Genomic DNA, 13255 nt, shown 5'->3' on the forward strand with positions numbered 1-13255 from the left:
CTTTTGATGCACAATATTCAACTAAATTGCAATTTTCTATTAACTTATATTCCAGCAGTACCATTAAAAATTGATAATCCTGCATTATTATCCATAGTAAGTTAAAACCTTATGTAATTGTGAAAAAAGGTTGTACAAAAACAGAAATCTAGTCACTTCGGTCACATTTTTTATGAATTTCCACTATAAGAAAATAAAAACAATTTTTATTGCAATAAACTCTATTACAACAACAAAAAGATATAAATAATTTTGACTTAATTTGGTACATTTTTAAGTTTCGTGAGGGAATCTTGCAAAATAATTGAGTTTTTTCAAAATGTTTAAATTTGAAGTTTGAACTCGAACTAAATGTGAGAATCAATCTTTATCCAAGACAAATTGACCAACAATTTATCCACGATTTTTAAACACAAATGTAATAAAAACGCGAAATATTCTTAGAAAACAGCAAAATTCCAGACGGTTTGGTCGTAAGAGGTAATATTTATATTTTTATTGCTCAATTACTCATTCCTGGAACAAGTGAGACACCTGTAAACCGGTTTAAGGATCGTTTTTTTTACAGAACGAGATAAAATAGTCGATTCTGCTTGAAATAATTTGTTTTTTTTTGACGAAAACACACTTTACACAAAAACTAAGAATTCTAGAACAGTGAGACTTTCACATAACAAATTGCACAATTTGTGCGCCGATAAACAAGTAAGAGATGATATTTATATTTTTATTGCTCAATTACTCATTCTTGGGAGAAGTGAGACACCTGTAAACCGATTTAAGAATCGGTTTTTTTCACAGAACGGAATTTTGCTATAAATACGAATAAAATAGTCAATTCTGCTTAGTTTTGAAAATAATTTTTTTTTGACAGAAACACACTTTGCCTTATTGCACAAAAACCAAGAATACTCAAAAAGTAGGACTTTCACTCAACTAATTAATTAAAATAAATTAATTAGTAAATAAGTAAATACCAAAATAAATATAAATACATTAATTAACTAATTAACTAACTATTTAGAATAAATAAATTTTTAAAATCAAATTAACAATTGGCGAACACTGCAATTTTGACACTTCTACGTAAATAATTTTCTTATTCAAAAATTAAGGCTGATACAAAAATTTAATACACAGGCTGTCTCAAAATTAGCGAGTTCAGAGTTAAGAGCATTGAAGAGAATCTTTTCAGTAGTATAACTGTAAAGAATTACATTTCCTATAAAAATGTTCGCCACATCATATTTTAATCTTCTACAATTTAGGTATCAATTAACTTTTCGTTACTTGACCAATGCTAAAATAAAAAAAAATCCGTTGCTTCAGCGAATTTTAGCGTCTCTGTAGCCTAAACCGTTAATACAGTCACATGAACTTTTATAAAGATAAATTAATTTTCCACAAATTTCTTCCTATCATTTTTTTATATCTTTAACCGTATTCGCAGTGTTTTTAAATTTGAAATAACTTTTTTCTTATGTTTTTTATAATAAATTTAGTCGTCAGTTTATTCAGTTTGTTAAGAATGCAAAGCTCAACATTTTAGCATTTTTTACGAAATTAGTTAATAGGTTGGATTTAAATGAATTTAAAACAATTTAATGCTAAGACGGTATAACGCTTGAAGCGCCCTCATTTTTACTTTACTGTAATTATTTTTTAGGTTTAAAAACCTTGCGATTTTGCTTCCTAACTTATAGTCCACCGTAATGTGAACTTAAGTTATCCCGGCGCATCCACCATTTTTGCCACAACAAATTATTGTTTAATTTGTTGGTTATAATATACTGTTTCAGTACTTAGGAAAGTGTGCATTTATAAATCTCAAATGTAGATAATCTAGAAAACGATTTGGAAATGAGGAGCAAACGAAAATGACTAAATCGATACAGTTCCACAATCGTTTTCTTATTCAAGGTAGTCGCGGAACTTTTTTAATATTCTGTTTATTTCCCTTTTCACAGCACAGTAACGTTTGATTTAATTCCTGGTCCGTCTTTAATAAAACCTTCCAAGCAGATGATGATTTCCGTTGTGACTCGCCACTGAAACCTTCATTTTAATCCAAGTGCGAATTAAGCTGTAATTAAATCGCTTAACAATCTCACTTTCGGGTCGAACTTATCAGCTTCCAAATCTGTGTACTCCTCGAAATACATCATTTAGGGTCACCTTAACTGTTGTTTGCATCTAGATATCCCAGTCGGACCCAAACACATTTTTGACAATAAATTAAATGAAGGCAAGGTGAGACAACTACATTATTGGAATTAATATCGTCTAAAATATGCGTTATCCGAGATATCTGACGTTTAATAGACTACATCCGTTAGTCGAGAGCTTGAACGGATTGATGTGGGTCGGTCAGATTCTGATGGCTTTTGCAGATTTCTAAACCAAAACCACTTAATGCGCGGTTTCGGACTCGGAATTTTGACCATTAAATGTGTAGAGGTCAGCTTCCAGTTACAGATAATTACCCATTGTGATCAATACAGATTGTTCTTTTTCAAGCCGCGTAAACAAACACCTCGCATGTTTGCATTCATTATAATATTGTTCTAATGCTGAATATTCCGACTCTTGAAGAAACGCTTCAGGAGACTTGACACGTTATGTTTACATGTAGATAAAGCAAGATCCATAAAACAGAGATAAACCATTTTATTCTCTTATAAAGTGGAAGCATATAGCGAGTTATGCAAATACGATATTTTGCTTTTGCATTTATGCATGTTTGTAAACGGTTTTATGAAATTTGTATGGTGAACATTAAATGAGTGCAGTGGTGTATCAAGCACGTAATTATAATGGAAAAAAGGTGTAAATAAAGTAAAGCTTTTAGAGAACTTTGCCGGATAATTTCGCGCACAGCAAACTTTTAAAATACCTAAAATGTTTCCACGTTTTCAGATTAATTTGCTCTAGAATGATGTGATATAACATGATATTCATTTTTACATAGACCGAATTGACGAATCTAAGTTTAATTAAAATTCATTCAATAATAGACAAAGTTTTTTAGCTATATGTTTTGGTCATTTTTAATGAACATCCTCAGTCAGTTATTCTTTTCTGCATTCGCAAAATTTTTATTTTAAAATTAGGGCCTAAAAACGGTCACAGTTAACTTTTCAAGAATCAAAATAAACCAGAAAATAAACATCTTATAAGCATCTTTAAAACTAATATAAATTCTGAATAATATTTTCAAAATATTGGAGAAAATAATATTATAAAATAACTTAATTTTTTTAACAAATATAACAATGGCTACATTAATAGTAGATCAATAAAAAGAGCTGTTTATAAAATTATAAACAATATAACTAACTCAAAAAATAAAAAACACAAAATACTAGGTTTGTTTTTAGATCTATCAATGCTGTAGACCATGATATGTATTGTTAAAAAATTATGTAACTTTAGGATTAGAGGAAATGCTTTTGCCTCAATTAAATCATATTTAACAAAAAGACCTAAAAAATCTAAATTTACGAATGAAAGTAATGAGGACATTGTCTTGGATTATCACTTTATTCAAAAAGGAGTTCCACAAGGTTCTATCCTAGGACCCTTACTGTTCATACAAACGACTTGCTAACTGCTGTGTATTCTGAAATTATTTTCTGGGAGAATGCTCTACTTTTAGTACATCATATTTTATTAAATACATATAATATCCTAACAATAACATATCTGTATATTTTAGAGAGTTTATTTTAAAACAGTAAAAATGAAATTAATAAATTATTTGTAAAGAAAATGTTTTTATAATATGTATGTCAAAATTGTATTCTACAAATATTGTGATAAAAAATATTCTAAACTAGACAAAACTGTTATTTTCATCTTAACTGAATCTAGTGAGCTTGTAACTTTATTATTCTTGTACACTTATATTTTTTGTGACATGTTCTTTGCCTAATGGATTTTTTCGAAATAAATCATATTATCATTATTATCATAAAATTTATTCAAAACGAATATGACAATAAAATGTGGAAATACGGATAATTTGAAACACGCTTACAGTTTGATACAAAATGAAAAAGTTTGCCAAATTTCGAATGTTGGGCGTTTTTATGTCCTGTATAATTGATCCCTCACATATGTAGGGCACGGCGGCTTGGAGCTTTCGCCCTTAAACACGTGTAAGTTTCTTTTCGTTCCGAGAGCGACATTTCCTTTCACGTCAACTTTCCGGTGGAAATAGTCACTCGCTTATCCCTAACAAGTCGCCTTGTTCCCTGTAGTACCTGCGTAGGGAAAGTTTCGTTTCCCTTGCGTTCAGTGCGTGCCCAACTAGATCTGATAGCTAATGCCATTCAAACTTTAACTCATATTTGAGTACTCTGGCTTTAGGCCAAATTAAGTTTGCTAGTCGTTTCGAATAACTCGGTGTATGCCCAACTTTGCGACAAATGATTGAATTTGTGCCATGAATTGCCAACAAAGTGTTCATCGGAATTATCCGCGCATTCACGAATGCCGCCTCAAAGCCGTAATTATTCCAATGTCAGTACCGGATATGCCAAAAATGGGGAGATTAATTAAAAACGAGAAAACACAGATTTTGGGAGATTTGGACGCACTGAAAAGTTGACTACGTTATTACGGAAAATCCCACTTCAACACTTTGTCATTAAACTTTTTAGTTAATTTTTATTTTCAGCACTTTACACTTGGTAAATGCCGACAAAACTGCGAAATTTTGGCAATATATGATTGCATTCGCACTGTGAAAACTGTTAGTAGTGCTATAAATTTTTCACGTAATGTACACAGATGGCCACAAATGGCAGAACCGATGATGATAAAAATGGAAAATATTGCTCCGCTTTGGCGTATTATTTTTAATAATTTTGCTTAGTCGATTCGGTCGCCAAAGGCTTGATGTTTGCAAAAATTTAAATGAAAAAGGCCGGAAATTTCACTCAGTTGAAAATATCAATTGAATGCCCTTTTCCATTACCCATAAACCGGGTAGGTCGTGTTCGATATTTTACATTAATTTTCACAAGACACATTTCCGGAAATTTATTTTTAAATTGTTTGAAGCTTCTCGCCATAAACTGTCAGTTTATATTATCACTCGCAGTTAATTTAATTATTGCATTAACTGGCTTAAATTTATCTCAACTTATTAGCGCGAAAACCGGAATTCCCTTATTTTGTTACTCAGAAAATCGTCGAAACCTAGCACACTAACGTAAAAATAACGTAAAGAAAAAACATTAAATAAGTTACTATTACCGCTAAATCAACGCAAAAGAGCCCACGAACAAATCGTTATTTGTAACGTAAAACTATAACTTTTATTATAACTATTTAAATAATTTTTTAATTCGAAAGTATAGCGTAAAATTATAGAAATCTAAAAACCAGTTATCAACGTCAACAAGCAAGGCTTTCAATAAATAAGTTACATTAACGTTAAACAACGCCATAAAAACCAACTTAAGTTTTTTTAAAACGTTAATTATTCATTTAAAACAAACATTAGTAAATACGATTATTAATAACGTTTAATAATAGTAAAATGTACAAAAATGGTTTTTAAAAACGTTAAATACAACTTAATAACAACGTTGTAAATTTCAAGGTATTACGGTAAATCAACCGTTGTAAAGTTAAATCTATCTAAGTATGTGTGCTTACTGGACATTATTCACAAACCGGTGAGGTCGTGTTCGATATTTTACATTAATTTTCAGACACATTTCCGTAACATCGCCGTCAACTGTCGGATAATTTAATTATTGCATTAACTGGCTTAAATTTATCTCTTCTTATGGCAGGAAAACTGAAACTCCCTTGTTTCGTTAATCGGGAGAATGTCAAAACCCAGTAAACACACTAACTTAAAAATAACGTAAAAAAGAAACATACTTTTATCGTTAAATCAATGCAAAAATGTTCACAAAAATAACGTTATTTGTAACGTTAACGTTTTTTTTATTAACTATTTAAACGACTTTGTAACGCACTAATACAACGTAAAATTATAGAAAATATAAAGCCAGTAATAATGTCAACAAGCAAAGTATTAAAATGACGGTTTGTATGCAGATATAAAAAACCAAATTTAGTTTTTTTTTAAAACGTTAATTATTCGTTTAAGACAAACGTTAGTCAGTACGATTATTATCAACGTTAAAGTTTTTTACATTTTTTACGCAAATACAACTTTAAATTCAGACGTATTTATGATTAATAAAAAGGGATAAAAATGGTTTTAAAATTACGTAACATAAACTTTAAAAGGAATCGTAATCATACAACCAAATAACAACGTTAAAATTTAACGTATAACAAATACTAAAACTTTTGGCTATCAGGTCCTTTTATTAAATAAAAAAAAATACAATAAAACACACATCATCACCAGCCACAATTACTCTAAATTACAATAACAAACATAAGAAACATATTAAAATGTTGATATAACGTTATATCAACCGTTGTAACGTTAAAAAAACGTTAGATTTACGTCTGTGTGCTTATTCCAGTTAGGTAGTCGATATTTTACTTTAATTTTCACAAGATACATTTCCGAGAATTTATTTTAAAATTGTTTTGGAGGCTTTCGTCAACTGTCAGCTAATTTAATTATTGCATTAACTGGCTTAAATTTATCTCTACTTATTAGGGCGAAAAACTGAAACTCCCTTGTTTCGCTATTCGGGATAATGTCAAAAAGGGTTGGCAATGTTTCATCAACACCTTCCCGATGACAATTAAAACGGAAATTACTGATGTTCTCCTCAATTTACTTCAAAGTGGGTCTTAGCCATTAAGATAATCTAAACGGGCAATAAAACCCCATAATTGGCTTTTTCGATGTAATCTAAATTTTTTCCGAGTCGATTGTAAGCTGTCAGACATTTTAATTTTCCATTAAGGCAACTGTCTTCACGCAACCCTTTCAGGAAGATTAAACGCGTCGGATTAATATTAAATTGGAACATTTTTCATTCGCGTCCTTTTTTATTTTGCCATTTGTTAACACTGTCAGCAATTAAAATTTTAAATAAGGACCTGCGCTAGCACGCCCCTTTTTCGAATTTTAACATATACCGGAGCAATTAATTAAACTAAAAATTACCAAGAAGCTTTCGTTCATTTGCTATTCCAAAGCTCGGGCCCCAATGCAAATACAAAGTCGAATTCGATTTTATTGCAGGCTTGCTTTCGATTTCGCGTCACGTTCACACTCTGAAGCTACTGAGTACGGATTTTACAAAGTCCGGACCTTGCGTAATTTCCCCAGTTTTTGTCAGAGCTTTTTAGAAACGTGTCTAATTTCAGATGGGCTTTTGCTAGACACTGAAGTAAATGGACAAACACAAAGAAAGCGTGGATTCGCTTAATGAAACAACAATGTTAGAGCAATTAAATTTATCGCCGCATTACGGGAAGTAAGTACTTTCTTGCTCTAATTTTATTTCTCGAAGACAGAAACGTTATTGCAATTTATGCTACGCCAGCTGCCAAGACTGTTTTTTTTATTGAAATCTACTTCCTATCGCTTGTGATTTATGTTTCGTAATTAAAACACAAGTTACAAGCGGTAGAGCAATAATTGTAACCAATATCCGAACTAATTAGGTACACGATTCCAAATTCCCAGAAGGCATAAAAGCAAACAGGAAAAGTTGTACAATGATGTAGTTTCGTGTTCTCTAATACCTTAGAATTTCTAGTGCAGGCAGCAAAACAATAACTGGAGAAATTAAGACAGAAATAAAAATTACTGATTGCTGTCAAGATACGTTTGTTCACTTATCCATAATTCTTTATCTCGCGTGACTTTAAAAATGGCCGTTATTAATTGCAGCTTGTAATATCATCGGCATTTTAAATTGCATCGGATAATAAATAATGGTGACGCTAAAAGCAATTTCAATGGCTATTTGTTTACAATATCGAACAACAATTGCGTCCTAACTACAAGTTACCAAAATTAATCAAAATGTTTAGAGTCTTTCCACTTGTCGGGCTACGTAAAACAATTACGCAAAATAATTAATTCAAACAACTGTTTACCACATTACTTGCCGCAATATTGTTTATTTAGGTTATATTCACATGTTTCCATCAACGTATAACCGAGCTATAAAGTGTGAAATATAGGCGAGGGTGACGGAGAAGGCGTCTCGAGCTGAAAAGCTCGATTTAAGAATTTAAAGTTAGTTAACAATGTTTAATATATCTAACACATAATTGTGTAAGTTAGGAAAAGTTTTCTCTATCAGGTAAATTAAAACATTAGCTTTATTGTTTTAATTTTTGATAAAATATCATCTGCTCGTTAGTTTGATAAATTCGAAACCAATTTTAAATATTTCACATGCAAATAACCACAAATTGGTAAAAACGTAATATTGTACTAAATAAAAGCTTCATAATTAAATATTTTTTGAAAAATTTGTATAAAATATATAAAACTGTATAAAACGTTTGATGTGATTTCCCTTGATTTAAAAATAATGTTTATTACATATTGCAATAAACTAGTCGAATAGCCAAGTTGTAGAATTAGATAAACAGTACAAGTATCTAAAACATATTTTAATTTAAAAATTTTAGAATAACTATGGCAAACTAAATTAGTGTTAGACTAAAAGTCCGTTCAGACGCTATCGATATAAGTAATATAAAATGTGCTAATTAATTTATATGACGTATTTTAACGTCACATTTTTACCAGAAACCAATCAGCAGTATTTCTTCTTAAAAGCTTTTTTTATCTTACTTTGTTGTCTGTTTCATAATTTCCGAACAAAATTTGAGAAGATTCCTGTTGTCCGAATGAACTGAAATGATGCACACTTACGTAATATGTCGGACAATGCAATTCTATGTAGTTAATAACCTTCAAAAAAGTTAAATGAGGTATTAAAGCATTAGATTAGGGTAAAAAAAAACGTTCGACTTGTACAAATCGAAAAATACAGCATCTTATACCAACATATACGGTGAGTATACACGGTATGTAAGACATTATGAAGTCACGGTATATGTATAAAAAAGGAGTGTCCACTAACTTGTGGAAATATATTAAATATATTAAATAATAAAAAATATAAAAAAAAATTTAACTTATATTTAAAAAATGTACAAAAAATTATGTTATTTTACCAAAGAATATTTTTGCTTACAGATTATAATTTCAAAATTTATAAAAGCTTAGAGAGTAATCATAAGTCACGTCATAACAATACGGCATTATAGAATTAATCTGTTTCAACATAAACACATACACAATTTTTTTTAAATTGACAAACACAATAAACAAACACTATTTGTAGAACAAGGAAACAACGAACTGCTGCCAATTTTGTCTGTTAAATTATTTTTTTATTATTTATTTAAATTTATTATTTTGTAATATAATGATTTTTTATTCACTAATAATTAAATACTATTTTAATAGAAAATCTTAAAACTAGAATAAGGTTATTATGTAAGAAAAACTATTCTGAAAAACAAGTTCATTATACCTTTTATGAAATACTGTAAAATAATTTATCACAATTAGCTGCTGATTATTTTTACCTTTTTAATTTAGCCAGAAACACCAATACGAAAAGGAATAATTTCAAATTAAAAAAAATCAATGCAAAAAAACAAATGGTGAAAAAGAAGAAAACGACTTGAAAATGCAAAGACAAAAGCACAAAATGAAAATTTTAAAACAAAAAAATGAAAACCATTAGTCAAAAATCGTATGATAACCATAGCATTAAACAAAATTTTGAATACAGTTATAAGTCATCCAGTCTTACAGACAATAGCATAAGTTAAAACTTAATGGAAACAAAAAATTAACTGTGTTATCAGATGTATCAGATGATGAACTAAAAAAAACTACAAAACTATAAACATTTGGTTTATGTCTTAGTTATACTCTAAATATGACAAAGTCTAACTGGGACCATAAGTGCCTACTCTGTAAAAGAAGTTACCAAGTATTTTTTTGGTAATACATTGCTGTTTATTAAATATAAACAATTTATTTTAATGTTTTTTTTATGATAGCGTTATATTTTTACGTAGTTGCACACAAACACATTAAAAAATGAGGTACTAATGTAGTGCTTAACTTTGTCGGCTCATTTTTTATTAATTTACACGCATTAGAGACTGGAGAGTAATTTGAATTAAACCACATTAAAAAAATATTTACATAGGTAACGCTTATTTGTTTAAATAAATATAAAAAGTGCCAATTATGTTTCAATTATCAAACGAAAAACATTTATACCTTTGGCAACGGAGCACAAATTTAACATTCATAACCTCGCCACACCCCCTCTATTTGTATTTGAAATATGAATATTCTGTTCTACATTTGATTTATCAAACGGAACAAATCAGACTTGACGGGTTCCACATTTTTCCATTTTCAGAATGGAAAGCATTTAAAGTTTTTAAAATTTTTGATTAAAAGTTATTTCATCTGGTAGACTGAGTAAAATTCATTAAGTCGAGACCGTCCTACTTACCCAGTTATAAGCTAGCGGAGCTTTGCAGTTGCAACAGCTGACGCAAAGTGCACAACTCGCAAGCTCCTATCAATAATCGGTAAATCAGTGAAGGGGCGTCGCGACGCGAGATGCAATCACACCGAAACGTCGCCAATGACTACGGTATGAAGCGTCGCGGCGCTGGACCATAATGAAAGCTCCATGGAGCTTGCGCAAGCTTTGCAACAGTAGAGGTGTGTGCGATCATGACATATGTTTCGAACACGAACTTACTTGTCGACTGTGTTTCATAACGTGTTATTTATCGTGTCATTATAAGTTGGGAGCTTTCATTTTTTATTCACAAAAGGAAAACTTGCTTTGCGTCGCGCATTACGAGCAATAAAAAGCGAATTTTTCGGTTCCAATTCACAAGGAATTGAGGAAATATTTTTCTATACAAAAAGTTATGAAACGGTAGCGAAATGCGTATGAGGTTTTTCCACGCAAAGGAGAAGCAAACACACCGTTAATTAAATTAGGGAGTTTGCGACTCAAGAATAATGCTGCTAACGGACTTTTTCATAATAAGTTTGCAAGTGTTTACAAAAGACCGTAAAGCTGTCACGACTTTTAAGTTTGATATTTTAATTAAAAGCGCTTGTTATTCCTGCAGATAGCATACGCGCTTTTTAAGAAGTTAAAGTCTTTATCACAATGAAGCATTTGAGCTAAATTATCGTTACATATTCCCTTCAATTCACTATTTGTTCTGTTTGTTCAGCGAACATCAAACACTGCCTAAACGAACATTATTCGAGTTTACTTGGACAATCTCTTGGTGATGGCAATGTATAATTAGAAGCGGAAACGTAATGAATCAATATTGAAGTTTACAGTTTAATGATCTCTCATCACAAATCAGAAAATAATTAATAGTCACAATCACAACTGTAAAATTTAAATTTCAATAATGGCTCCTGAGCGAAGCAAGAATATTGTCTACAAATAAGATGTTTTATACAAATGGCGTTTCTATATGCACACGAATATTTGGATTTACTTCCATAGGTATGACTTTACTTTTATTATGTCCCAAAAGTGAAGAATAACACTACGTGACCTAAATATTTGTCTGATCGAATTTTGCCTCCGGAATACAAAGAACACAACTACATGGAAAAATTGCAACGGTTTATGTTACCTACAAAATACAAAATTTGCAAATTAATTCATCATTTGATCCCAGGAAACTTTTTTAACACGCAATTTTTAAAGGCTTTTCTTAAAACTTGAAATAGATTTGTTTTGTTAAAAAAAATATTTTTTCTTAATTTCAAAAATGAATTGTGTTTTAAATAAGTTTTAAACATTCTATTTAACCTTCCAAATTTAAAATAAGATATGCTTTTCAATGTTATATTAGTACGTACTCATACTTCAAAAAACTGTACTTTCATTGTAATTATCATTATTAATTAATTTAGTTGTTGTATTAATAAAATATTTATTAAACGCTTTTGCTATTTTGTTAAAACTTCTAGAGCCGGTTTATAGAAAGCCTCATTAAAATTTAACACGTTGTTAAAAGTTAACAATGCGAATGGAGCAATTGAAATGGTTCATTTTGGTTTTGTGACCAGTTAATCACGCATTTAATTGAGGATTAAATTAATGACGCTTCTATAAACCGACCCCAAATGTTTTTCTTTTTACCGATAACTTCATTTACTATTTTCTAAGTTGTTTTTAATTTATTTATAGAATGTTTAGTTTGATTTTCATAATAATTTTTCTTTTGCTTAATTAAATGATCATTATACAATGTATTTTTAAATGATTCTCATCTAGATAACTTTGAAATTGGTTTACGTGTAAAGAAATGTGTGTGATTGTGCCGCTTCTCTCTGCCAATAAATGTCAAAACTGTCAGTTGTAAAATTTACAAATTGTCAATTAAAAATTTAATTAATATGCAACTAAATTGTTACACTGTGTAAGAAAAGACTTTTACTGTCTGATTTTTACCGAATTAGAGACTTAATAAATAGAGAATAGTATTGCTTGTCATTAATTTTATAAGGCGGAATTTTTTATTACATAGATAATTTACAGACGACTAGATAAGAATCATTTAAAAGCACATTGTACTTAATTGAATATAGGGTGGTCCAAGTCAGCTCCCGTCTTCTGTAGCTTAGTTATCAATAAAATTGGACTTTTAATATTTTGTAAACGTTATTTACATTCTAGGACGAATGTCAGAAAAATAATTTTAATTATACAGAGTGTTCCAAAACAGTATGCTCATTAGAATACCTTTTTGCTTCTTACATGTCTCCAAAGTTTTTTCAACTCGGTTTAGGGATTTATTGAAAAAAAAATAACAAAAAAAAATCAGTTTTCATCTTTAGTTTTAAAAATTAATAAAAAATAGAAGCAACGGTTTTTGATGACATTATTACTCAGTAAGTGTTGAACACGGTCTAACAACATATTGGTTAAGTTTGATTGATCAGAATTATTTCAGGGATTTAAAATTTACTTCCAAACTTTTTGAACTTTACAGCCTTTTATTTGGTTTATTTTGAATAGCTTTTTTCGGAACACTATAAAAAATCAAAAATATTTTTCTGATATGTATAAATAAATAGAGTATAAATAATATCTACAGAAGACTGGAACTGGGCTAGACCACCTGTATATTAAATAATGCTTAACAATTTGTTAAATACTTCAAACGGTGAAAGAAGTTAGCTCAGAAGTAATGAGCTTATTTA

The 13255-nt window shown here is 29.9% G+C and overlaps 1 protein-coding gene across 1 annotated transcript in view; it reads right to left on the reverse strand.

Annotated features, from left to right (window-relative positions):
• LOC100142035 (C3 and PZP-like alpha-2-macroglobulin domain-containing protein 8) overlaps positions 1-10667 on the reverse strand; it is a 99371-nt gene extending 88704 nt beyond the window's left edge. Inside the window, exon 1 of the mRNA XM_015985353.2 lies at positions 10515-10667. The gene's annotated coding sequence lies outside the window, so the exon portion shown is untranslated. The remainder of the gene's footprint in view (positions 1-10514) is intronic.
• Between the last annotated feature and the right edge of the window lie 2588 nt (positions 10668-13255).

The sequence above is a fragment of the Tribolium castaneum genome, chromosome 4 (assembly GCF_031307605.1).
Source record: "Tribolium castaneum strain GA2 chromosome 4, icTriCast1.1, whole genome shotgun sequence".
Classification (NCBI taxonomy): domain Eukaryota; kingdom Metazoa; phylum Arthropoda; class Insecta; order Coleoptera; family Tenebrionidae; genus Tribolium; species Tribolium castaneum.